Genomic DNA, 27,344 nt, shown 5'->3' on the forward strand with positions numbered 1-27,344 from the left:
CACACAGAAAGAAAGAAATTTTACAAAGAAATTTTAATGTATTTTAAGTCTCTTATAATCAAGAAGCTTTCTTCTTGAGTCATATTTTTTTCTTTTCCTTAAAGACTTTAATGTGGTGGATTCATTTTGATATTTGGCAAAACTAATACAATTATGTAAAGTTTAAAAATAAAATTAAAAAAAGGCATTTTGATATATAGAGTTTTCTGGTGTGGAATTTGTAGTTGCTTATGCTTGGTACACTTCAACTTGTTCTTCTGTCCTCTATGTTTTCTGCAAACTGGCAGCTGGATCAGGAGGCTTGTTTAGATTCATGTCCAATCCTTTTGGCAAGTCTATCCAGAGTGTTCATTCCTGGAAATGTGCATAGTGTCAGAGAGTTTTACATTTTATGATTCCTGCAATTGTAGATGATCACATCTAGATGGTAATTATTTAATATTATAACCTAATCATATTCTATCAATTCTCTGAAAATTTATTAATTGGAAAGACTTTTATAAAGTCATGATTTACCTTATCTACTATTTGATAACCAAGGGATACTGTTTCCAGTATCCTAATCATCAGTTTAGTTCAGTTCAGTCGCTCAGTTGTGTCCGACTCTTTGTGACCCCATGAATTGCAGCACACCAGGCCTCCATGTCCATCACCAACTGCCAGAGTCTGCCAAAACCCATGTCCATTGATTCGGTGATGCCATCCAGCCATCTCATCCTCTGTTGACCCTTCTCCTCCCGCCCTCAATCTTTCCCAGCATCAGGGTATTTTCAAATGAGTCAGCTCTTCACATCAGGTGGCCAAAGTATTGGAGTTTCAGCTTCAACATCAGTCCCTCCAATGAACACCTAGCCTGATGTCCTTTAGGATGGACTGGTTGGAACTCCTTGCCATCCAAGGGACTCTCAAGAGTCTTCTCCAACACCACAGTTCAAAGGCATCAATTCTTCGGCCCTCAACCTTCTTTATAGTCCAACTCTCAAATCCATACATGACCACAGGAAAAACCATAGCCTTGACTAGACGGACCTTTGTGGGCAAAGTAATGTCTCTGCTTTTAAATATGCTGCCTAGGTTGGTCATAACTATCCTTCCAAGGAGTAAGCGTCTTTTAATTTCATGGCTGCAGTCACCACCTGCAGTGGTTTTGGAGCCCAGAAAAATAAAGTCTGACACTGTTTCCACTGTTTCCCCATCTATTTGCCATGAAGTGATGGGACCAGATGCCATGATCTTAGTTTTCTGAATGTTGAACTTTAAGCCAACCTTTTCACTCTCCTCCTTCACTTTCATCAAGAGGCTCTTTAGTTCTTCTTCACTTTCTGCCATAAGGGTGGTGTGATCTGCATATCTGAGGTTATTGATATTTCTCCCAGCAATCTTGATTCCAGCTTGCGCTTCTTCCAGCCCAGCGATTCTCATGATGTACTCTGCATATAAGTTAAATAAGCAGGGTGACAATACACAGCCTTGACATACTCCTTTTCCTATTTGGAACCAGTCTGTTGTTCCATGTCCAGTTCTAACTGTTGCTTCCTGACCTGCATACAGATTTCTAAAGAGGCAGGTCAGGCAGTCTGGTATTCCCATCTCTTTCAGAATTTTCCACAGTTTATTGTGATCCAGACAGTCAAAGGCTTTGGCATAGTCAATAAAGCAGAAATAGATGCTTTTCTGGAACTCTCTTGCTTTTTCCATGATCCAGCAGATGTTGGCAATTTGATCTCTGGTTCCTCTGCCTTTTCTAAAACAAGCTTGAACATCTGGAAGTTCATGGTTCGTGTATTGCTGAAGCCTGGTTTGGAGAATTTTCAGCATTACTTTACTAGCATGTGCTGCTACTGCTAAGTCGTTTCAGTTGTGTGTGACTCTGTGCGACCCCATAGATGGCAGCCCATGAGGCTCCCCCATCCCTGGGATTCTCCAGGCAAAAACACTGGAGTGGGTTGCCATTTCCTTCTCCAATGCATGAAAGTGAAAGGTCAAAGTGAAGTCGCTCAGTCGTGTCCGACTCTTAGCGACCCCATGGACTGCGGCCTACCAGGCTCCTCCGTCCATGGGATTGTCCAGGCAAGAGTGCTGGAGTGGGGTGCCATTGCCTTCTCCAATTGCACTAGCATGTGAGATGAGTGCAATTGTGCAGTAGTTTGAGCATTCTTTGGCATTGCCTTTCTTTGGGATTGGAATGAAAACTGACCTTTTGCCAGTTTTTAGGATAACTATATTATTACTAGATTGTCTTTTTTGTCTTGGTTTAGTCTTCTAAAAAGCATAATCAATTTTTATGTTAATGTCTCTCTTCTAAGGGATTCCTGCCATAGTAGTAGATATAATGGTCATCTGAGTTAAACTCACCCATTCCAGTCCATTTTAGTTCACTTATTCCTAGAATGTTGACATTCACTCTTGCCATCACTTGTTTGACCACTTCCAATTGGCCTTGATTCATGGACCTGGCATTCCAGGTTCCTATGTAATATTGCTCTTTACAGCATCGGACCTTGCTTCTATCACCAGTCACATCCACAGCTGGGTATTGTTTTTGCTTTGGCTCCATCCCTTCATTTTTTCTGGAGTTGTTTCTCCACTGATCTCCAGTAGCGTATTGGGGACCTACTGACCTGGGGAGTTTCTCTTTCAGTATCCTATCATTTTGCCTTTTCATACTGTTCATGGGGTTCTCAAGGCAAGAATACTGAAGTGGTTTGCCATTCCCTTCTCCAGTGGACCACATTCTGTCTAATCTCTCCACCATGACCCGCCCGTCTTGGGTTGCCCCATGGGCATGGCTTAGTTTCATTGAGTTAGACAAGGCTGTGGTCCTAGTGTGATTAGATTGACTAGTTTTCTGTGATTACGGTTTCAGTGTGTCTGCCCTCTGATGCCCTCTTGCAACACCTACCGTCTTACTTGGGTTTCTTTTACCTTGGGCGTGGGGTATCTCTTCAGGGTTACTCCAGCAAAGTGCAGCTGCTGCTCCTTATGTTGGATGAGGGGTATCTCCTCACTGCTGCGATTCCTGACCTTCAACATGGGATAGCTCCTCTAGGCCCTCCTGCGCCCTCGTAGCCACAGCTCCTTGGAAGTGGGATTGGTCCTCCTGGGTACCGACCCTGGCCTCAGGCATGGGGGCGTGGTGTAGCTCGGTTCTATGAAGACCTACAAGACCTTTTAGAACTAACACCCAAAAAAGATGTCCTTTTCATTATAGGGGACTGGAATGAAAAAGTAGGAAGTCAAGAAACACCTGGAGTAAGAGGCAAATTTGGCCTTGGAATATGGAATCAAGCAGGGCAAAGACTAATAGTTTTGCCAAGAAAATGCACTGATCATAACAAACACCCTCTTCCAACAACACAAGAGAAGACTCTATACATGGACATCACCAGATGGTCAACACCAAAATCAGATTGATTATGTTCTTTGCAGCCAAAGATGGAGAAGCTCTATACAGTCAGCAAAAACAAGACCAGGAGCCGACTGTGGCTCAGATCATGAACTCCTTATTGCCAAATTTAGACTTAAATTGAAGAAAGGAGGAAAAACCACTTGACCATAGAGGTATGATCTAAATCAAATCCCTTATGATTATACAGTGCAAGTGAGAAATAGATTTAAGGGACTAGAACTGATAGATAGAGTGCCTGATGAACTATGGAGGGAGGTTCATCACATTGTACAGGAGACAGGGATCAAGACCATCCTCATGGAAAAGAAATGCAAAAAAGCAAAATGGCTGTCTGGGGAGGCCTTACAAATAGCTGTGAAAAGAAGGGAAGTGAAAAGCAAAGGAGAAAAGGAAAGATATAAACATCTGAATGCAGAGTTCCAAAGAATAGCAAGAAGAGATAAGAAAGCCTTCTTCAGCGATCAATGCAAAGAAATAGAGGAAAACAACAGAATGGGAAAGACTAGCGATCTCTTCAAGAAAATTAGAGATACCAAGGGAATATTTCATGCAAAGATGGGCTCAATAAAGGACAGAAATGGGATGGACCTAACAGAAGCAGAAGATATTAAGAAGAGATGGCAAGAATACACAGAAGAACTGTACAAAAAAGATCTTCACGATCCAGATAATCACGATGGTGTGATCATTGACCTAGAGCCAGACATCCTGGAATGTGAAGTCAAGTGGGCCTTAGAAAGCATCACTACAAACAAAGTTAGTGGAGGTGATGGAATCCCAGTTGAGCTATTTAAAATCCTGAAAGATGATGCTGTGAAAGTGCTGCACTCAATATGCCAGCAAATTTGGAAAACTCAGCAGTGGCCACAAGACTGGAAAAGGTCAGTTTTCATTCCAATCCCAAAGAAAGGCAATGCCAAAGAATGCTCAAACTATGGCACAATTCCACTCATCTCACACGCTAGTAAAGTAATGCTCAAAATTCTCCAAGACAGGCTTCAGCAATACGTGAACTGTGAACTTCCTGATGTTCAAGCTGGATTTAGAAAAGGCAGAGGAACCAGATATCAAATTGCCAACATCCGCTGGATCATGGAAAAAGCAAGCGAGTTCCAGAAAAGCATCTGTTTCTGCTTTATTGACTATGCCAAAGCCTTTGACTGTCTGGATCACAATAAACTGTGGAAAATTCTGAAAGAGATGGGCATACCAGACCATCTGATTTGCCTCTTGAGAAATTTGTATGCAGGTCAGGAAGCAACAATTAGAACTGGACAAGGAACAACAGACTGGTTCCAAATAGGAAAAGGAGTTCATCAAGGCTGTATATTGTCACCCTGCTTATTTAACTTATATGCAGAGTACATCATGAGAAATGCTGGACTGGAAGAAGCACAAGCTGGAATCAAGATTGCTGGGAGAAATATCAATAACCTCAGATATGCAGATGACACCACCCTTATGGCAGAAAGTGAAGAGGAACTCAAAAGCCTGTTGTTGAAAGTGAAAGAGGAGAGTGAAAAAGTTGGCTTAAAGCTCAACATTCAGAAAACTAAGATCATGGCATCCGGTCTCATCACTTCATGGGAACTAGATGGGGAAACAGTGGAAACAGTGTCAGACTTTATTTTTCTGGGCTCCAAAATCACTGCAGATGGTGACTGCAGCCATGAAATTAAAAGAGGCTTACTCCTTGGAAGGAAAGTTATGACCAAACTAGATAGCATATTGAAAAGCAGAGACATTATTTTGGCAACAAAGGTCCGTCTAGTCAAGGCTATGGTTTTTCCTGTGGTCATGTATGGATGTGAGAGTTGGGCTGTGAAGAAGGCTGAGTGCCGAAGAATTGATGCCTTTGAACTGTGGTGTTGGAGAAGACTCTTGAGAGTCCCTTGGACTTCAAGGAGATCCAACCAGTCCATTCTGAAGGAGATTAGCCCTGGGATTTCTTTGGAAGGAATAATGCTAAAGCTGAAACTCCACTACTTTGTCCACCTCTTGCGAAGAGTTGACTCATTGGAAAAGACTCTGACGCTGGGAGGGATTGGGGGTAGGAGGAGAAGGGGACAACAGAGGATGAGATGGCTGGATGGCATCACTGACTCGATGGATGTGAGTCTGAGTGAACTCCAGGAGTTGGTGAGGGACAGGGAGGCCTGGCGTGCTGCGATTCATGAGGTTGCAAAGAGTCGGACACGCCTGAGCGACTGACCTGAACTGGACTGGATTGAGTGTGTCTCTAGTCATTTTGATTATTTGAGGCTGTTTTTCTGCGAGATTTCTAAGAAAGATCTGATAGGAAAAAATAATCTTGCAGCTCTTGTATACTGATAACACTTTGTATCTTTTATAGAAAGCTAGTTTTGTTGCCTATAAAGTCTTTGTTTTCATTTCCTTAGAGTTTATTAAATATGTTTTTACTCTTTTCTGACATAAAACATCATATTAAAAAGTCAGATAGTAATTTAATTTTCTGTTCTAATACATTATGTAGAGTGTTGTCCTAGATGTCCAACAAATTTATTAATTTGTAATCCTAGGTTTACAAAACCTTTGTTTTGTAAACCTAGATATCTTATTATACTATTATTCATTGTTATTTATTGATTTATTAGAATATTGCTAGTCACTGTACTGGGTTCACATTGTGAACCACACAGTATGCTCATCAAGTCATTTTTTATTTTAGAATTTTTTCTGGAATTATAGCATTTAGTATTTGCTGTTTCTTTGTATTAAATTGGTTTTCTTCTGAGGAACTTCTATTAAAAAATAGTTTTATGTATTTATTTTTGCTCTGTTGGATCTTGATTGTAGTGTGGGCTTTTTTTCTGGTCGTGACAAGTGGGAACTACTCTCTAGTTGTGGTATAGGGGCTTCTCATTGTGGTGGGTTGGGAAGATCCCCTAGAGAAGGAAATGGCAAACCAGTCCAGCATTCTTGCCTGGAAAATCCCATGGACAGAGGAGCCTGACAGGCTACAGTGCACGGGGTCCCAAAGAGTTGGACGTGACTGAATGACTTCACTTTCACTTTTTCTTGTTTCAGAGCGCGGGCTCTAGGGCAATTGGGCTTCAGTCGTTGCAGCTCCCAGGTCTAGAGAACAGGCTGAATACTTGGGGTGCACCAGGTTAGTTGCTCCACAGCATATGCGATCCTCCCCAACCAGGGATTGATCCCATGTCCCCTGCACTGGCAGGCAGGTTCTTTACCACTGAGTCACCAGGGAAACACCAAGGAATGCCTATCTTAAATAATTGTTACTTCCTCTCAAAACATTTCTTTCTCTCTCTCTTTTTGATTTAAAAAATATCAGCCATGAAATTAAAAGACACTTACTCCTTGGGAAAAAAGTTATGGCCAACCTAGACAGCATATTAAAAAGCAGAGAGATTACTTTGCCAACAAAGGTCCATCTAGTCAAGGCTATGGTTTTTCCAGTGGTCATGTATGGATGTGAGAGTTGGACTATAAAAAAAGCTGAGTGCTGAAGAATTTATGCTTTTGAACTATGGTGTTGGAGAAGACTCTTGAGAATCCCTTGGACTGCAAGTAGATCCAACCAGTCAATCCTAAAGGATATCAGTCCTGAATATCCATTGGAAGGACTGATGTTGAAGCTGAAACTCCAATACTTTTGGCCACCTGATACGAAGAGCTGACTCATTTGAAAAAACCCTGATTCTGGGAACAATTGAAGGCAGGAGGAGAAGGGGATGACAGAGGATAAGATGGTTGGATGGCATCAGAACTCAATGGACATCAGTTTATGTGAACTCCGGGAGTTGGTGATGGACAGGGAGGCCTGGCATGCTGCAGTTCATGGGGTTGCAAAGAGTCAGACACAACTGAGCAACTGAACTGAACTGATCCCGTTTAACCTTAAAATATTTTTCACTTTCAGAAGGGTATTTACTCAGTCCTACATTTCTTTTTGATTGAGGTCATTTTCTTAAAAAAAATATATATATATATATATATATTTATTTCTAATTCTATTCTGAATTCTGAATATTTCTGAAATTTTTCCAATTCTGATTTTTGTTCTTCTAACTTATGTATTATTTTCTTAATGTCCTGAAAGAGGAGGTTCAGTATTATTCTGCTGTTAATTTTCCTTTTCCTTATATTAACTTTATGTAGGATTTGGCCTTGATACCATTTTTTGATTTTTGTGTGAATTTAGTTTTTCTGAACATTACCCTGAGGTTCAGGGTGATGTTTTTAACTCTCCTTCTGTTGTTTTTGTATGTTGTTTCAAACAATGGACATTTTGTCATTTTTCTGCTCAATTCTACTCCCATTATTTTCTCTTCTCTGTGAGCTTTCCTCTTAGGCGGCAACCCTGGAGTTTTGAACACCAAAGGAGTTCAAGTGCTATTTTTGGGTTATGGGATTAAAGTGCCTCATGTTTCTGTCTCTGTCTGCTTTCATTTGTTGCTGTGAACTCACATATTTTGTTTTTTTTCAATTCGTTATATCTATCACCATTATTATTATTATTTTCTGAGGTGCAAATTGTCATTACTTTGACAATAAAAGCCTCTTCAGTCTAGCTTCTGTGACCTATTGACTTGACCTTACTAATCTTTGAGCAGTTTTTTTTTTTCCTTGGCAGACTTTCCAGGCTTACCTTGTATTTCACTACTTCAGACCTATGATCAACAATGTCTCTAAGGATCCCTGGGCTTCTTTTATACTGGGAAATGGTATATAAAATCTAAGATGTGGGATGTAGTTTTACTTATTGCTAATAACACATCATCGCTTTCAAGCCTTTTCTGTGGACAGAGGTAGAAAAAATTAAAATCAAAACATAAAATATATATTGATTATTTATATCATGTATGTTATATGGTATATGTATAATGCTATATGTTTTTAAAAAATCATGAAATAATATAATTTTCCAATAAATAAAAGCTACAAGTTTCTTCCTTACCTTTTGCCATTCCATTTTTCTACCTACCTTGTTTAAGAAAGAAACCTTGATTCACACTAACTCTATTTTGAATAATAGCATATTGCAGAATATAAATTATTCTGAAATGACTTAAGTGAGTGCTTGTCTTGTATGTACATAGAGCTTCGCTAATGGAATAGGTTAAATTTTTTTTAAAAGACCCAAGGAAGAAAATGTTCTAATGGTATATGAATTAATGTTTATGGCTTAGGATAAATTTTATGTTGGCAGGAGCATCACACATGACCTCACAAACATTTCAAAATACTTAGAAGTGAAAATAATGTGTCCTAGTTAAGTAGTCCTGGTTATGAGGAAGAAATTGATGTTGTAGACATATGTGAAATGCTCATATAAAAATTTCATGAAATTAATTAAAACATTTGTATTTCTGAATTAATATTTATATTGATTATATAGGTGAATTAAGATATTTTATATTCTATAAGATTTCAAAAATATATGTACATGCATATGTTTATATATAGTTAACAATGCATTAAGCATTAATAGGTATATTATCATATTATCCATATACTTTCAAGTTTATATATTCAAGTTAGTGAAAGTAAAAGTTATTTGACTTTTGTTGGTGAAATGAAGATATAAGTAATCACAAATATGATTTATTATTTTGATTGCCTATATTGTTTTTCTTTACTCTTCCTAAGCATTAAAAGTTTCTATGGCAGTGATCATGTCTTAATTATCTTCATCATCCTCACAACACCTGGACACAGTAAACAATTTAGTTTAACAAGTTGATATGAGTTACACATTGGAGTCTGGGAAAGTTGTCTTTTTAATTGTGTGGTCTGACTTGTAAGCTAGAGTTTTTTCATGTAGGAAGAGCATTAAGTCACCGCGGATTTGATTTTTCTACTTTTTTCTGCAGTCCCTTCAGGCAAATATTACTTGGTGCCTTTTGATGGTTTTTTCCTCATTTCAGTCTCTTCTGAAATGCCTGCCTCACTGCTATCTTCACTTTTCAGGTTCTGTTAATATTTCTTACTTAATTTTAGCTTCTTAAAGTTATTCGGGGAATAGATTTCAGAGAAGCAGATTATCTAAAGAATGTTATTTCATTTTTCTACAAGGAAAGTTCATGTTTTTACAGTGTCTTGAACTATAGCATTACATTCCATTATTAATTGTTCATTTAATAGCTCTATGTATGCTTTGTGTGGAATCTAGAAGATTTATTCTATACTATACTGGATAAATTCTTATGCTCCAAACTATATTCCATGGAGACTGAATTTTTTCTATAAATTACAACATAAAAAATACTTTTTTTTTTGAAGAGTCAGACGTACAGCTTACCTGAGTATTTATAAAATAGTGCATGAAACAAAGATGATCCTGTAAAACTACCATAAGGCCATGAATTTTCCTTTATGGTGAAAGTTCTTTTTCACAGATGAAAAGAGACAGACCAGCAACTATAATAAACCACTTTATCCATTTTTACATCTTGACTTTAAAACTGATGAAAAGTGAAAACAAACTTGGGTGTGGAAGATGTTCTGTTAGTTCACAGTTTAAGAAATGAGATACGGTTTTGTAAACTAAATCATATTTAACCTGAAAAAATCTACAAGGGCTAGAGTTAATTTAGGAATCAGCTGGAAAAGAGACGGTGATGAATAGTTAGATATTTAGAATTAATCTTTAGTTATGAATAGTAGTATTATGATCACAGAGTAAAAGCTATCAGTTGTTGATTTTCCATGTAAAGAGTTAAGACATTTCTGCAACCTCTGTATATCCAACAACAATGTCTTTTGTTGTATTTACTGAACAAATGTAAATTTCTGATCTAAAGCACCCATTTTTTCTGGCTAACCTTGAAACTGAGGTATATTCTGCTAGTTACTTAAAATGTTTCTTTCCTTTACTAGGTTTGATCTCATAGCATGAATCCTTCTATATTTTCTTACCATAGGCCATCTACTTCTGAGAAGTAAAACATTTGCCTTATTCCTTGTCCTTAGGACATTAACTCCTGGTAACATAGACCCTGATGCTGGGAGGGATTGGGGGCAGGAGGAGAAGGGGACAACAGAGGATGAGATGGCTGGATGGCATCATTGACTTGATGGACGTGAGTTTGGGTGAACTCTGGAAGTTGGTGATGGACAGGGAGGCCTGGCATGCTGCGATTCATTGGGTCGCAAAGAGTCGGACACGACTGAGCGACTGAACTGAACTGAGTGAACACATAAACTTCCTCTTCAGTGAATCAAGTTTTCTCTCTCCTTTTATTTTTTAAGCTTTTTTTATTGTGGTATCTCATTAGGTCTTTCCAGAGTCTATTTATGTATTGACTGCCATTGTGCCAGGCACATAGAGAAAATCTAAAATGAAAATCTAACTCTGAAATGAAATAAATGGAACAGAAAAAATCATCAAAATTTTAAAAAATGGGAAAAGACTTGGCTCACCAAGGCAGGCTATGGGAAGCAATTTAGCACATGAGAGAATTCATTGTTATCAGCCTTCAGAGAAATGCAAATTAAAGCTATGCCATGATAAACATGGGCTTCCCTTTGTGTCTCAGCTGGTAATGAATCTGCCTGCAATGTGGGAGACCTAGGTTCAATTCCTAGGTTGGGAAGATGCCCTGGAGAAGGGAAAGGCTATCCACTCCAGTATTCTGGCCTGGAGAATGCCATGGACTGTATAGTCCACCGGTCGCAGAGAGTCGGACACAACTGAGCAACTTTCACTTTCACTTTCATGATAAACACATCTATGCATCTATTATTAATAGAATGGCTAAAATAAAAGGTCCTGAGAATGCCAAGTATTAACAGGTTTGTAGAGCAAGTGAAAGTCCCATGTATTGTTGGTGAATATACAAAATGATATAGCCACTCTGCAAACATTTTGGCATTTTCTTATAAAATTAAATGTTCACTTAGCATGTATCCTGGAAACCTGACTCCTAGATAATTTCTCTAGAAAAATGAAAACATGGTCACACAAAAAAATCTGTATGCAAATATTTTTAACAACCCCATTTATAATTTTCAAAAACTGGAAACAATCCAAATGTGCTTCAGTAGTTGCATTAATAAACTGTGGCATGTCTATACACTACTACTCAGCAATATAAAGTAATGAAATATGACATGCTAAAATTTGAGTGACTCTCAAAGACATTAGCTATGTGAAAGAAACCAGTCTAGAAAAAGTTACATTTCTTTTGTATAACATTCTGGAAAAAGTAAAATTACAGACAATAGATCAGTGGTTCAGGGCTGGGAAGCTGGTATCACTACAAAGGGTTGGTATGAGAGTATTTTGGGCTTTTGGAATTGTTCCATGTCTTGATAGTAGGGGTAGTGACATGACTTTCTACATGTATTAAAAATCATAGAACTGTATATAAATTCAACTTAATTACATGATAGTTTAAAAAATAAAATTAAAGAATAAAACATGAATCCTTAAGTCTCAAGATATGTGAATCAACTATTTCCTTTGAATAGGTATGAACCTTCCAAAAAAGTATCCTATAGAAATTTACCAGGGTGACTTTATACTTGGGAAAGTGAGACATCTGGACTTTCTGGTGATTATTGGATGCCAAATACTAATGTACTCTTGTTACTAGACATCCAGAAGTCCTTTGTGGTTCACTCATAGCAAGATTCTATGGAGGTCAGAGGATGGATGGAGTTTGGGTCTAATTGTGTCTCACAGGGTTGTGTGGGACCGACGACCACACAGTGGTTATTTCCCAATTTTCAAAATATATAGTAGAAATATATGCACTTATAATTACAGAATTCATACACTGATTTCTGACTAATGGGAAAAAGGATGTCTTCCCTACCATTTCATTATCTTCTCTGATCATGATGTAACAAGGGCACCTCCTTGGGGCCCTTCATTTCAATTTTCATCTCCTCAGCTACATGAGACAGCTACAAGTTATGCATTGTTTTCTCTTTGGTTTCTATGCTGTATCTCTGTTGGTATATGACTGCATGAAAATTACTGATAGAGAAGGTTGAGCTCATCATCCTAATGTGTTTCTTTTTTTTTTTTTTTTTTAATCTCTTCAAATCTTGGGTCATCAAGTCATCAAGGTCATGGTTGCTCTCCCATGCCATGCCTTCAAAGAGCTTTTTTGTTGGTGGTAGTGGTAATACTTTTTATTTTTGATTTCTAAAAATCTAATTCTTGTAACTACTCCTAGAAGGTTGGTTGAGGAATTTTTATGTGCCAAAAATTTTGATTTTTGTTACCAAAGAAAGTAGTAGTGCACCTGTTCTCATCTGTTGAGTAGCAGAAGTTGCTATATGAGTATCACATGGATGCCCTAAATCCACTGAGCATTGGCTGGGTTGCCTCCCCATACTGAAACTGCCATCTCACCCTCTCTGTAGGCTCCTCTGGCTCTTGCCAACATTTGCTTGCAGGCTGTCAGTTTTGAGTAGGACCAGAGGAAAACAAATCTCATATCAGGTCCAGCCTGTGCTACAAGCTGCCCACCACTTGGGTCCTTCTGAGTCAGCACAGCCAACTATTGGAAAGCTCTGTGGCAAACAGAGATGCTATATGGAGCCTCTGGCCATCACTAATAATACCTCTAGGATTTTGGAATAAATAATATCCTCTTATTCAGACAATATATTCTCCATTCAAAAGCAGCTTCTATAAATAGAACCACTAAAGACTGAACTTGTGATTGTTGGATTCCAAAAAATAATTTGGGTCAAACTATCATGAAATATATCTTAATAATTTGTTTACATGCACTTAATTTTGCCTGATTTTGTATTTCACTGTAAAATCGAAATGTTTTATAGGAGTTAGTACTGAAGCCAGTTGAGAAAATTCCAGAAAATGACACTTGCATATGCATTTTCCTATAGTGCCTGCTCCCATTGCCTTACTGCCTCTCTCTGGACCCATTTTTCATGGTGAATTCCCTGTTCTATGTTAAAAGGGAGGAAAAAGTGTTGAATTAGTATGCCAGAAGTAGATGGTTGCTGCTTTACATCCATGCTCCATAATTGTCCCCAAAGAGTTGACTCCCATTAAGCATGTCTCTGGATCGTTATATTTGGTTGTCTTTGTCATGTGGAAAACTATTACCTGAGGTGTGCATTACCCTGCTTCATGAGCAATTGCTAGTGGTTTGGCTGACTGATGAGTTTATAAAGATTAAGATAGGAAAAGTGATGACAGGGAGGTTTAAAGGGAAGTGTGTGAATGGACCTGTCCAATTACGCATTTTTATGACCAATATAAATGCTACCAGAGTGTATTTATTATTAGAGGAGGTTCTTAATAACATGATAAGTTGTTTTTGAATGGCATCTTTCTCCCCGCCTCCCCCAAGCCTTCTGATGTTTGCTAGCTGAGTCTATGTGATCATGGTCTCCAGAGATTAAAGCTGTAGCAGTTGCTGTGAGTGCCTTGCCAGTATGCCTTGGACCCTACATTTTCATTGTGTTTAGATGACTTCAAGCTGCCAACAACTGCATCTGTGCCTAAACTCTCTTCCTGGCCTTTCTTTTCATACATGCCTCAGACCAAAGTTTACTGGGAATTGTTTAAATACCTCAGCTCCCTCACAGTAAGATGGATCAGTTCTAAGGTGTCTATTTTATAATTTTTCTCAGAGTTTTCCCTTTTTCTCATTGTAGTAGCTGGCTTAATAGCTCAGCCCTTACTGACTCTTTTTTTTCCTGCATTACTTTACCATTCCATGCTTGTTTTTCCTGTGTCTCCTAAACAAGCCACCTGTATTGCTGCCATTCTATTAGTATCTCTTTCCAGGGGCACCAAAGCTGTTTTGGCTATTACTACTACTGAGTGCCTGATTTTCCAACAACAGAGGCCAAGGTTAAATTATAGCATGCCACCCTTTCCTGTGGATTTCAGTGAGTTCCCTCATAAATGGTGATTATATTAGACAGTGCTCATCATGGAGGGGATAGTGATATTATACAGAATAAAAACATATTCCTGGTAAATATTTGCTATATAAACAAAAAGCTCTTTTGGCAGCATCATATTTAGGATTTTACAGAATATTTTATCCATTAACATGGAATCTCATGCACTGAAGTCTCTGCTAAGGGAATAGTCCAGAATTATGGCAGTGGCTTACAACTGTAGAATTCATTAGTTTTACTCTGTATTCCACTAATAAGAAGAAATTACATTGATATTAGAATGAAGTGGTCTGTTTAAGACTTGGTTTTGATATCAGCTAATAGATATTATCTTGAGAGATGTGCATTCCATCCTAAAAGTCTCAGTAATGTCTTAGACCAGTGACCAGTTATATATCATATCAAGAACACACAGTTTGGAAACCAAGGAATGAAGATATGTGTGATCACTCTAAATAAAGTCCCTAATAACCCACTTCAAGAGTTTTGCTATCTGCCTTAATCCCTTTTTGGCACTGGTCAGTTTAAAAGTCCTTCTGTCCAAGGGAGGAATTTTTGTATCAGTGGATACAAAAATAGTTATGGGGCTTCCCTAATGGCTCAGATGGTAAGGAATCTGCCCACAATACAGGAAATCCAGGTTTGTTCCCTGAGAGGGTCCCCTGCTGGAAGAGATTGATGACATGGAATGGGCAGTAAAAATAGACAGTTGTGATGAACTTTTAGGCTTTATGATACTACTAAAGTAATGACTGAAATACAGTTGTTTTATGCTCATTATTTTTTCTTCCTTCTAGTTGTTTTTCCTGATTAACTTTTATAAAGAGAAGTGTTCTTTATGATATTTTATTGAAAACATTAATATATGTTATAATGTAAAATCTCTGGAATCTTGCATCAAACCTTATTTGTCATGAGTATTTTTTCAAAAATCATTTCTGAATTGTTAGTATTGTAAACATTCAGAAGTGAACTTCAGTTATATTTGTTTTGTGTTATCTCATTTGGTTATGAAATCAAGGCAATAATAATCTCTTAAAATTAGTTTGGCATTTTCCTTTTCTTTGTATTTCTGCTGCTGCTAAGTCACTTCAGATGTGTCCGACTCTGTGTGACCCTATAGATGGCAGCCCACCAGGTTCCCCTGTCCCTGGGATTCTCCAGGCAAGAATACTGGAGTGGGTTGCCATTTCCTTCTCCAATGCACGAAAGTGAAAAGTGAAAGGGAAATCGCTCAGTCTTGTCCGACTCTTAGCGACCCCCTGGACTGCAGCCTACCAGGCTCCTCCGTCCATGGGATTTTCCAGGCAAGAGTACTGGAGTGGGGTGCCATCGCCTTCTCCGTTGTATTTCTGGAACATATGAAATAACAAATAGGCTATTTGTCACTTGGAGGTTTGGTAAGATTTATACCTAAGATGGTGGGAAGATTTTTAAATTTTCTGTCTAAAATACTTTAATCACTATTGGTTAATTCATATTCTATATTTCTATGTAATTAACATTTTATATTAAATTATCTATGATATTTTATCTGATTTCAAACTTTTGGATTACAGTTTAAATACTATTGTCATATAAACAATTACCTACTATATTTATAGTTAGGTTTTCATTTTTCTAATTGTGGCATCTCTTTCTATTTAATTAATCTGGCTAAAACTTTATCTATTTCCTTTAACTTAAAAAAATGTTCCCTAAGTTTCCTTGTCTTCTGCTTCATTAGTTTCCACTATTTTCTTTCTTGTTTTCTACTTTCTTTTTCCTTGGGGGCTTACCTGTTATTTTTCTATTCGCTTATTTCTAACATCTGTTTCTAATATTAAGCTTTTAGGCTATTGATTTCCCTTTATCTTGCCATTTTACTTGCATCATCAGCTTATATCTATTGGTGATATTTTTATTTAATCTAAGCATTATTAAGTTACCATTATGATTTCTTTTCTGATACTTTAATTATTTAGGTGTATATTTGTGCATATATGTGTATTTGGTTTTTCCCAAATACTAGAGTTATTTTTTCCCCTAATTTTTGTTATTGATTTGTAGTTTTATTGCATAGTGATAAAAGAAAATGTTCTTTAATATAACTGCCTCTTTCTCACTCCAGCATTTTATTCATTTTCAGTTTATGATTTTTATTTCAAGATTAGCTTTGTGTTAACAATAATTATATAATTTTTGCAGAATTTCTATGTTGGGAATAGTCAACATTATAATAATTTGCCATGATGTGATCACAGTATTTTATGAATAGAAGAAAATACCCTGTTTATTATTAAGCTAAAATTGAGAGTGAAGAATTTTCTGATATTTTGATAGCTTATTACATTTAACACTATGTTCATTGCCTGATTAATTTCTTTAAAAATCTGAATGATATTATCAGAACCAGGAATAATAAATAATTATCATATGGTCACATAGGAAAATGAGTAGGTGAAACTAAATCTGCACATACTTTTCTGCACATATTTTCTTGCCTAACACATATTTAAATTGAATTACCATAAAGCTTGGTTTCTTAACAAACTGGAATGAATTATAAAAATGGGTAAAGATCCTAAAAATTACTGATTTATAACATTTATGAAAGTTACATGACATGTCTAGTTTTGATGATTTAGACATCTATTTTAAGATATGCCAAATAAGTGGAATCCATTCAAAGAATGACATCCAATTTTGAAACATATTTTTGATGAAAACAGAAGATAAGCAGATGCAGTCTTTTGTTTGTAAGTTCAATTTGTCAATCAAGTGAAGATATAGCACTAAACAAATGTAGTCAAATCCACAGGGACTGAGAAATATAGAAGGGTCCTTCTACACTTGTTAGTCTTTGTTTGGATCATGACATTGCATTGAAAGAAATATGAAATTGAAAATCTCTCAGAGATAATTGACCAGCAGAGAACAGGACTGAAAGCTAACTCAAGGAATGTTTTCTCTTTGTCTTATATTCCACTTCCAATCCTTCAGGAAAAACAGTTGACTCTGCCTTTAAAATATATCCTGTATCCAACCAGTTTTAACCTCCTCTAGTGGTACTGTTCTGTCTCAAGCCACCATCATCTTTCGTCTGGATGATGTAACAGCCTTCTATTTGGTCTCAGTGCTTTTACTTTGGTCCCCCTAAAGGTTATCCTTCACACAGGGAAATTTGTTTAAAACTTAAATAGATCATGTCACTCTTCTGCATAAAAACCTCTAATAGCTCCCCATTTTACTTCTAGTGAAAGCCATAAACCTTCAGATGATCTGCAAGACTGATTTGGTACCCCTCTGACTTCATCTATTACACAGGTCCCCTAGGCACCCGGCCTCATTACCAGGCACACTCTTGCCCTTGGGCCTTTGCCAGGTTGTGCCCTTAGCATTTGGTAACTTCCTTGCCTGTAAAAAGCCCTTATCCAAATTTCACCTTCTTAATGGGACTTCTCTGAACAAGCTGTTTAAAATTGCAAACTCTCTCCCCCACCTCTCCAACCTAACTCTTCATCCCCCTACCCAATCTCTTTTTTCCTTTAACAGCTGTACTTAAGCATAGTTAACAAAATAACCATAAGTATTTAAGGTGTGATTTGATGTTATGACAAATTCACATACCTATGAAACTATCATCATAATCAAGAAAATGAACATATTGTTAGTATGGAAATGTCCTTGTGTCCCCTTGGAATCCTCACTACTGCCTCATCCCCCTCTCTAAACCCATCCACAGGCAACCACTGATTTACTTTCTATCCCTAAAAGTTAGTGTATTTTCTAGAATTGTATATAAATGGAATCATGTAGCACGTACTCTTATGTTCTGGCTTCTTTTGCTCACTATGCTTGAAATTCACCATGTTGGTGTACATCAATAGTTCATTCTTTTTTTATAGATTAATATTCTATTGACTGAATTTATCACTATTTGTATATCTATGTTTTGATAATTTTTAATGTCTACAGATTTGTGCTATTACAAATACTTTGAACTTTCATGTGCAAGGCTTTTTATGAACATATGCTTTCATATCTCTTGGGAAGATACCTAAAAGTGGTATGGCTGGGTCATATGGTAGATCTATATTTAAATTTTTAAGAAACTGCCAAATATTTTTTCAAAACAGCTGTACCATTTTATGTTTCCATCAACAATATTGTGACAGTTCTAGTTTCTCCACAATCTCGCAAACACTTGGCATTGCCAATCATTTTAATTTTAGCCCTTTTCATGTGCTTATCTGCCAACTGGGTATTTTCCTTGATGTTATCTGTTGAAATCTTTTGCCATTTTTTTATTAGGTGGTCTGTTTCATTTATTATTGTATTTTAAGGGTCCTTTATATATTCTCTATATTATTACTTTATCTGATAGTGATTTTCTAATATATGCTTTCTGTCTATGGCTTATCTTTTTAGTCTTTTTACCTGAGTCTTTCAAAAAGCAGAAGCTTTAATTTTGATAAAGTCCAATTCATCATTTATTTTCCTTGATTAGATTGTGCTTTTCATGTCATATATAAGAAATCTTTGCTTAACTCAAATCACACAAAGACTTTCCCATTTCTTTTCTTCTAAAAGTCCTATAGCTTTTAAGTTTAATTTTTCTACATGATGTGAGATACAGATTGAACTTTTTCCAGAGCGTTGTTTCAGCATAATTTATTGCAAAAAGAGTATATTTCCCCACTCAATTGCCTTCACAATTCTGTTGAAAATACAACTGTCTATGTCTAAGTGTACTTCTGGACTCTGGTTTTATTGATCTATTTTTCTATCTCAATTACAGTACCACATTATCTTCATTAATGTATGATGAGTTCTGAAATCAGACTCTGTTAATTCTTCTTTTTCTCTACATTTCTAGTTGTTTTAGCTGTTTAGGTTCTTTTCATTTCCTTATCAATTTTAAAATTAGCTTTAAAAATTTTCCCCAAGAACCTGTTGGAGTTTTTCTTGGGATTATACTAACTTGATAGATCAATTTGTGACAGCCAATATCTTAATCTATTTTCTAGGCCTTTTTTTTTTTTCCATTTCTCTCAGCAGTGTTTTATAATCTTCGAAGGTACAGTCCTTGTACCTATTTGTTAGATTTATCCCTAAGGATTTCATGATTTTTTGACACTATTTTGAATGATATTGAGGAGGGCATGGCAACCCACTCCAGTGTTTTTGCCTGGAGAATTCCATGGACAGAGGAGCCTCAAGGGCTGCAGTTCACAGGATCTCAAGGGTCGGGGACAACTGAAACAACTTAGCCTGCATGCATGCATGCATGCATGAATGATATCACTTGCTATAAATTTGAATTTCTGATTGTTCATTGTATGTGTATAATTGACTTTAGTATATTTATCTGATATTTGACAACTTTGCTAAACTCAGTAGCTTTGTTGTTGAATCCATCAGGTTTTCTACGGAAATGATCATGTTGTCTGCCAGTGAAATTAGTTTTACTTCCTCCTTTCCAGTGTGATTGCATTTTACATTTTACTCCCTTGCTTTATTGTCCTGGCTAGAATGTCCAGTGAAATGTAGAAAAGGTGGTAAAGAGCATCCACATCTTGTTCCTGATCTTAGAGGAAAGCAGTCTTTCAGGTTTAGTATGATGTCAACTGTAGATTTTTCTTAATGTGTGTGGACTCCTATACTTCAATGTTATTAATCGTGTCTATCTTTTTCCTCATTATTTGTCTTTACCAATTACTGACTCATTACTCTCCGTGTTCTCAGTGCCAGTAGGTCTTTTATATTAATCTTCTAATTTCCTGCTTCTTATACACAGTGAGTTAATAAGTAACATGTCTAAGTGCCATGTGTCAAGTATTGTGCTGTATGATGTTAAATTTCATTTAGTGGACATGACAATTTTTGTCAAGTTATATTTTCATCATTTTACAAATGAGGCAGGCTTATAAAGGAGACATGACAAACACAGAGTTATATAGGTGTACAAATATTTTGTCTCTATTAAGAACATAGATAATACAGATAGGCTGTATAGTGCAGGATATACAGCATATATTACATTCCTCTTCTTGAGATGTCCATGAGCTAAAAGATGAATCTGAAACCTTTGGTCTTTCTGGCTCATTGCCTCCAAAGTTTGCTTGGGAAACTACAATACCACTTATTAGAATGACATATAACAATATGAGTACCTAAGTGCTGAGTGAGGACTTTAGCTTTTCTTTGTTGAGGAAACTATAAGAATTGCAGTACTTGGGTTTTAAAATCAGCTGAACTGCTTTGTGGTCCTGTTACTTTTATCCTAGTTCTCATTTGCATTTCAAATGGGAAAATGCATCTGATCACAAACTTGGAATAAGTAGGTTGTGGCTGTGCTTGCTTTCTCATTCTATTTCCAAGAATTATTTATGGAATTATAATATAACAAGAAAAATATGTCCTTGTGGTAAATATCAAAAGTGTATGGAGGGTTTGCCTAACTCTGAGGAGTGACAGTGCCCAAGACTGGTCTCATATGCTCCCATCCTCATACATCTTTAGAGATTCTTTTATGCCCATCTCTTCCACAAATTCTTACCACTGCACACCTTTCCCCCCCAAAAAAGTGAAACTAACATCTCTGAATGGCTTGTACTTTCTACTTCTAATAGTCTTCTGCACTCTTTATGCTCCCCACCCCTTCAGGGTCCCTTCTAGCCTCCTGTGAGATCTTGTCATCTTTCTGAATCCCACAGAAGCCATTCAACAGTTTCACTTTCCTCTGTTAGACTGTCAGCTCCTTGGGGTCAAAATCAATGTGGAATTCATCTGTTTCCCAAGGCACCTGGCACATGGCATGATTTTGTTCCATCTTCTGAAAAGTAACGCCATCACTCACCCATTGGCTAAGATGGCAGATGATAACTGAGGGGAGACACAACCACGCACACCAGAAAGAGGAAAGTCATTTACAGACATGAGGATACTCCAGTGACCTCTGGAGAGGCCTGCATGGGAAGAAGCAGGCCTCCCATAACCTCCCAGAACCACCTTGCCAGCCTTTGACAGCACTAGCTTAGAAGAAGACCTTCCAGCTGCAGTCATTTCTGATGATTGCAGCCCTAGTGGCATCTCAGCTGTAGCCTCATAGGATGCCCTGGGCTAGACGAACCTAGCTCAGCAGTTGACAGATTTATGACCCACACAAATAAGCCCTAAGCCTTTGGAGTGGGGCACTGAAACCAAAACCATAGACTACCAGAGAACTAACCCTGCTGCTGCTGCTAAGTCACTTCAGTCGTGTCCAACTCTGTGCAACCCCATAGACAACAGCCCACCAGGCAGGGAGTATAAAATAGTGAGAACTCACTCAAAGGAAACCACTTGAATACAAGACCTGGCATCACCCAACCACCAGTAGTACCCTGTGCAGGATGCCTCATTTAAACAACAAACAAAACAAAAATACAAGCCAAATTATCAGCAGTCAGGATTACCACCTCACTCAGTCTTGCACATCAGAGGAAAAACAAACAAACAAACAAAATTCAGCACAAATCTCATCCTCTACAAAGCTTACACAAACCACTGGATCAACCTTAAGAGGGCAGAAACCAAAAGGAAGAAAGAATACAACCTTGAAGCCTGGGAAAAGGAGACCTCAACCACAATAAGTTAAAAAACAATAATGAAAAAGCAGAGAAATACTACATAAATTAAGGAACAAATTAGAAACACAGAAGTCCAAATAAATGAAGAGGAAATAGGCAAACTACCTTAAAAAGAATTCAGAATAATGATAGTAAAGATGATCAAATACCTTGAAAACAAAATGGAGAAAATTCAAGAGTCAATTAACAAAGGCCTAGAAAAATTAAAGAATAAACATGCAGAGACAAACGCCAAAATTACTGAAATTAAAAATACTCTGGAAGGAATCAACAGCAGAATATCTGAAGCAGAAGAATGAATCAGTGAGCTGAGATAAAATGCTGGAAATGACGTCTGAAGAAAAGAAGTAAAAAGAATGAAAAGAACTGAGGTAGTTTCAGAGACCTCTGTGACAATATCATATGTACCAACATTCGAATAGGGATCCCAGAAGAAGAAGAGAAAAAGAAAAGGTATGATAAACTTTTTGAAGAGATTATAGTTGAAAATTTCCCCAACATGGAAAAAGAAATAATCAATCAAGTCCAAGAGGCACAGAGTCCCATACAGGATAAACCCAAGGAGAAACATGACAAGACACATACTAATCAAGCTAACAAAGACTAAACACAAAGAAAGAATATTAAAAGCAGCAAGGGAAAAGCAACAAGTAACATACAATGAAAACCCCATACATTTAACAGCTGATCTTTCAGCAGAAACTCTGCAGGCCAGAAGGGAATGGCAGGATATATTTAAAGTACTGAAAGGGAAAAATCTACAACCTAGATCCTGGCAAGGATCTCATTCAAAATTGATGGAGAAATCAAAAGCTTATCAGGCAAGCAAAAGTTAAGAGAATTCAGTACCACCAAACCAGCTTTACAACAATTGTTAAAGGGACTTACATAGTCAAGAAATACAAGAGAAGAAAAACAAAAAACAAAAAACAGAAAACTACAAAATCAACCCCTATTAAGAAAATGGCAATAGGAACATATATATCAATAATTACTTTAAGTGTAAATGGATTAAATGCTCCAACCAAAAGACACAGACTGGGTGAATGGATAGAAAAACAAGACCCACATATATGCTGTCTACAAGAAGCCCACTTCAGACCTAAAGACACATATAGACTTAAAGTGAGAGGATGGAAAAATATATTCCTTGCAAATGGGAAGCAAAGGAAAGCTGGAGTAGCAATCCTCATATCAGACAAAATAGACTTTAAAATAAAGATTACAAGAGATAAGGAAGGACACTATATAATGATCAAGGGATCAATCCAAGAGGAAGACATAAAAATTGTAAATATCTATGCACACAACATAGGAGCACCTCAATACATAAGATGAACAGTAACAGACATAAAAAGAGAAATTGACAGTAACACAATAATAGTAGAAGACTTTAACATCCCACTCACACCCATTGACAGACCATCAAAACAGAAAATTAATAAGAAAACACAAATCTTAAATGATACATTAGATGAGATGGATCTAATTGATAGCTTCAGGACATTCCATCCAAATGCATAAAACCTTGTTCTCAAGTGCACATGGAACATTCTCCAGGATAGACCACATCTTGGGTCACAAATCAAATCTCATAAATTTTAGAAAATTGAAATAATACCAAGCATCTTCAACCACAACACTATGAGACTAGATATCAATTACAAGAAAAAACCTGTAAGAAACACAAACACATGGAGATTAAAAAATACATTTCTAAATAACCAACAGGCTACTGAAGAAATCAAAAGGCAAATAAAAAAAAATTTCCAGAAACAAATGACAATGGAAACATGACAACACAAAACCTATGAGATGCAGCGAAAGCAGTTCTAACAGGGAAGTTTATAGCAATACAATCCTACTTCAAGAAACAAGAAAAATATCAATTAGACAACTTAACTTTACACCTAAAACAACTGGAAAAGAAGAACAAAAAAAATCCCAAATTTAGTAGAAGCAAATAAATCATAAAGGTCCAAGTGGAAATAAATGCAAAAGAACTGATAGAAACAATAGTAAAGATTAATAAAGCTAAATGCTGGTCTTTTGAGAAGATAAACAAAATTGTCAAACCTTTGGCCAGACTCATCAAAAAAAAAAAAAAAAAAGAGAGAGAGAGAGACGAATCAAATCAACAAAATTAGAAATGAAAAAGGAGAGGAAACAACAGGGAAAGTAGAAATACAAAGGATTATGAGACTATTATGAACAACTATATGGCAATGGATAACCTGGAATAAATGGACAGTTTCTTAGAAAAGTTCAATCTTCCAAGACTGACCCAGGAAGAAATAGAAATTATAAACAACCCAATTACAAGCACTGAAATTGAAGCTGTAATCAAAAACCTCACACAACACAAAAGGCCAGGACTGGATGGCTTCATAGAAGAATTCTATCAAACATTTAGAGAAGAACTATTCAGAAAACTAAGATCATGGCATCTTGTCCCAACACTTCATGGGAAATAGATGGGGAAACAGGGGAAACAGTGTCAGACTTTATTTTTGGGGGCTCCAAAATCACTGCAGATGGTGATTGCAGCCATGAAATTAGAAGACGCTTACTCCTTGGAAGGAAAGTTATGACCAACCTAGATAGCATATTCAAAAGCAGAGACATTACTTTGCCAACAAAGGTCCGTCTAGTCAAGGCTATGGTTTTTCCTGTGGTCATGTATGGATGTGGGAGTTGGACTGTGAAGATAGCTGAGCACCGAGGAATTGATGCTTTTGAACTGTGGTGTTGGAGAAGACTCTTGAGAGTCCCTTGGACTGCAAGGAGATCCAACCAGTCCATTCTGAAGGAGATCAGTCCAGGGTGTTCATTGGAAGGAATGATACTAAAGCTGAAACTCCAGTACTTTGGCCACCTCATGCGAAGAGTTGACTCATTGGAAAAGACTCTGATGCTGGGAGGGATTGGGGCTGGAGGAGAAGAAGGGGACAACAGAGGATGAGATGGCTGGATGGCATCACTGACTCGATGGACATGAGTTTGAGTGAACTCCAGGAGTTGGTGATGGACAGGGAGGCCTGGCATGCTGTGATTCATGGTGTCACAAAGAGTCAGACACGACTGAGCGACTGAACTGAACTGAATGCCTATTCTTCTAAAACTCTTTCAAAAAATTGCAGAGGAAGTAATACTTCCAAACTCATTCTATGAGGCCACCATCAGCCTGATACCAAAACTAGACAAAGACAACACAAAGACAGATTCTACAGGCCAATATCACTGATGAATATAGATGCAAAAATTCTCAAAAAATTTTAGCAAACAAATTTCAGTAACACATCAAAAAGCTCATCCACCATGATTAAGTTGGGTTTATTCCAGGAATGCAAGGATTCTTAATATATGCCAAGCAAACAATGTGATACACTATATTAATAAAATGAAAGATAAAAATCATATGATAATCTCAATAGATGAAAAAAAACCTTTGACAAATTTAAGCACCCATTTATGATAAAAACTCTTCAAAAAAATGGGCATAGAAGGAACCTATCTCAACATAGTAAAGGCCATATATGATAAGCCTACAGCAAACATTATTTTCAGTGGTGCAGAACTGAAAGCATTCCCTGTAAGATCAGGAAGAAGACAAGGTTGTCCACTTTCACCACTATTATTCAACATAGTTCTGGAAGTCCTAGCTACAGCAATAAGAGAAGAAAAAGAAATAAAAGGAATCCATATTGGAAAAGAAGAAGTAAAGCACTCACTGTTTGCAGATGACATGACATTGTGCATCAGTTCAGTTCAGTTCAGTTCAGTTCAATCCTCAGGGCTGATCTCCTTCAGAATGGACTGGTTGGGACTCCTTGCTGTCCAACGGACTCTCAAGAGTCTTCTCCAACACCACAGTTCAAAAGCATCAATTCTTTGGCACTCAGGTTTCTTCACAGTCCAACTCTCACATTCATACATGACCAATGAAAAAAACCCTAAAAAGAGTATTGGAATATTATTAGAGCTAATTGGTGAATTTTGCAAAGGTGCTGGATACAAAATCAATACACAGACCACTGGCATTTCTATATACTAACAATGAAAACTGAGAAAAAGAAATTAAGGAAATAATCCCATTCACCACTGCAACAAAAAGAATTAAATACCTAGGAATAAACTTAACTAAGGAGACGAAAGAACTGTTCACAGAAAATTATAAGACACTAATGAAAGAAATCAAAGATGACGTAAACAGATGGAGAGATATTCCATGTTCCTGGGTAGGAAGAATCAATATTGTGAAAAGGACTATGCTACCAAATGCCATCAACAGATTCACTGGAATCCTTATCAAAGTACCAATAACATTTTTTCACAGAACTAGAACAAAAGATTTCACAATTCATATGGTAACTCAAAAGACCCCAAATAGCCAACACAGTCTTGAGAAAGAAGAATGGAGCTGGAGGAATAAGCCCTCCTGACTTCAGGTAATACTACAAAGCTACGGTCATAAAGAGAGCATGGTACTGGCATAGAAGCAGAAATATAGACCAATGGAAAAATAGGAAGCCCAGAATTAAACCCATGCACCCATTTTTGACAAAAGAGGCAAGAATATACAATGGGGCAAAGGCAGCCTCTTCCATAAACGGTGCTGGGAAAACTGGACAGTTCAGTTCAGTTCAGTCACTCAGTCATGTCCGAGTCTTTGCAACCCCATGTCCTTTATCGAGTCCATCTTTGCATGAAATGTCCCCTTGGTATCTCTAATTTTCCTGAAGAGATCTCTAGTCTTTCCCATTCTGTTGTTTTCCTCTATTTCTTTGCATTGATTGCTGAGGAAGGCTTTCTTATCTCTCCTTGCTATTCTTTGGAACTCTGCATTCAGATGCTTATATCTTTCCTTTTCTCCTTTGCTTTCGCTTCTCTTCTTTTCACAGCAGTTCATGAAATTCTCCAGGCCAGAATACTGGAGTAGGTAGCCTTTCCCTTCTCCAGGGGATCTTCCCAACCCAGGGATCGAACCCAGGCCTCCTGCATTGCAGGTAGATTCTTTACCAGTTGAGCCACAAGGGAAGTGGAAAAACTGGACATCTACATGTAAAAAAATGAAATTATAACACTTTCTAACAACATACACAAAGATAAACTGAAAATGGATTGAAGACCTAAATGTAAGATCAGAATCTATAAAACTTTTAGAGGAAAACATAGGCAGAACACTCGATGACATAAATCAAAGCAAGATCTTCTGTGACCTACCTAGGGTAACACAAATATAAACAAAAGTAAACAATCGGGACCTGATTAAACTTAAAGTCTTTTGCACAGCAAAGGAAACTATAAGCAGGGTGAAAAAACAACCCTCAGAATGGGAGAAAATGATAGCAAATGGAACAACTGAAAAAGGATTAATTTCCAAAATATATAAGCAGCTCATACGACTCAATACCAGAAAAAAAACAACCCAATCAGAAAGTGAG

At 37.1% G+C, this 27,344-nt stretch overlaps 1 long non-coding RNA gene across 1 annotated transcript; it reads right to left on the reverse strand.

Annotated features, from left to right (window-relative positions):
* Window positions 1-111: 111 nt before the first annotated feature.
* Window positions 112-26,942, reverse strand: LOC129651710 (uncharacterized). The gene is made up of 3 exons (XR_008714285.1): window positions 26,482-26,942; window positions 25,632-25,853; window positions 112-354 (listed from the first exon to the last, which is right to left on the reverse strand). It is a non-coding gene; the product is annotated as an uncharacterized LOC129651710 (long non-coding RNA).
* Window positions 26,943-27,344: the final 402 nt, after the last annotated feature.

Source organism: Bubalus kerabau, chromosome 4 (assembly GCF_029407905.1).
Source record: "Bubalus kerabau isolate K-KA32 ecotype Philippines breed swamp buffalo chromosome 4, PCC_UOA_SB_1v2, whole genome shotgun sequence".
Taxonomy (NCBI): domain Eukaryota; kingdom Metazoa; phylum Chordata; class Mammalia; order Artiodactyla; family Bovidae; genus Bubalus; species Bubalus kerabau.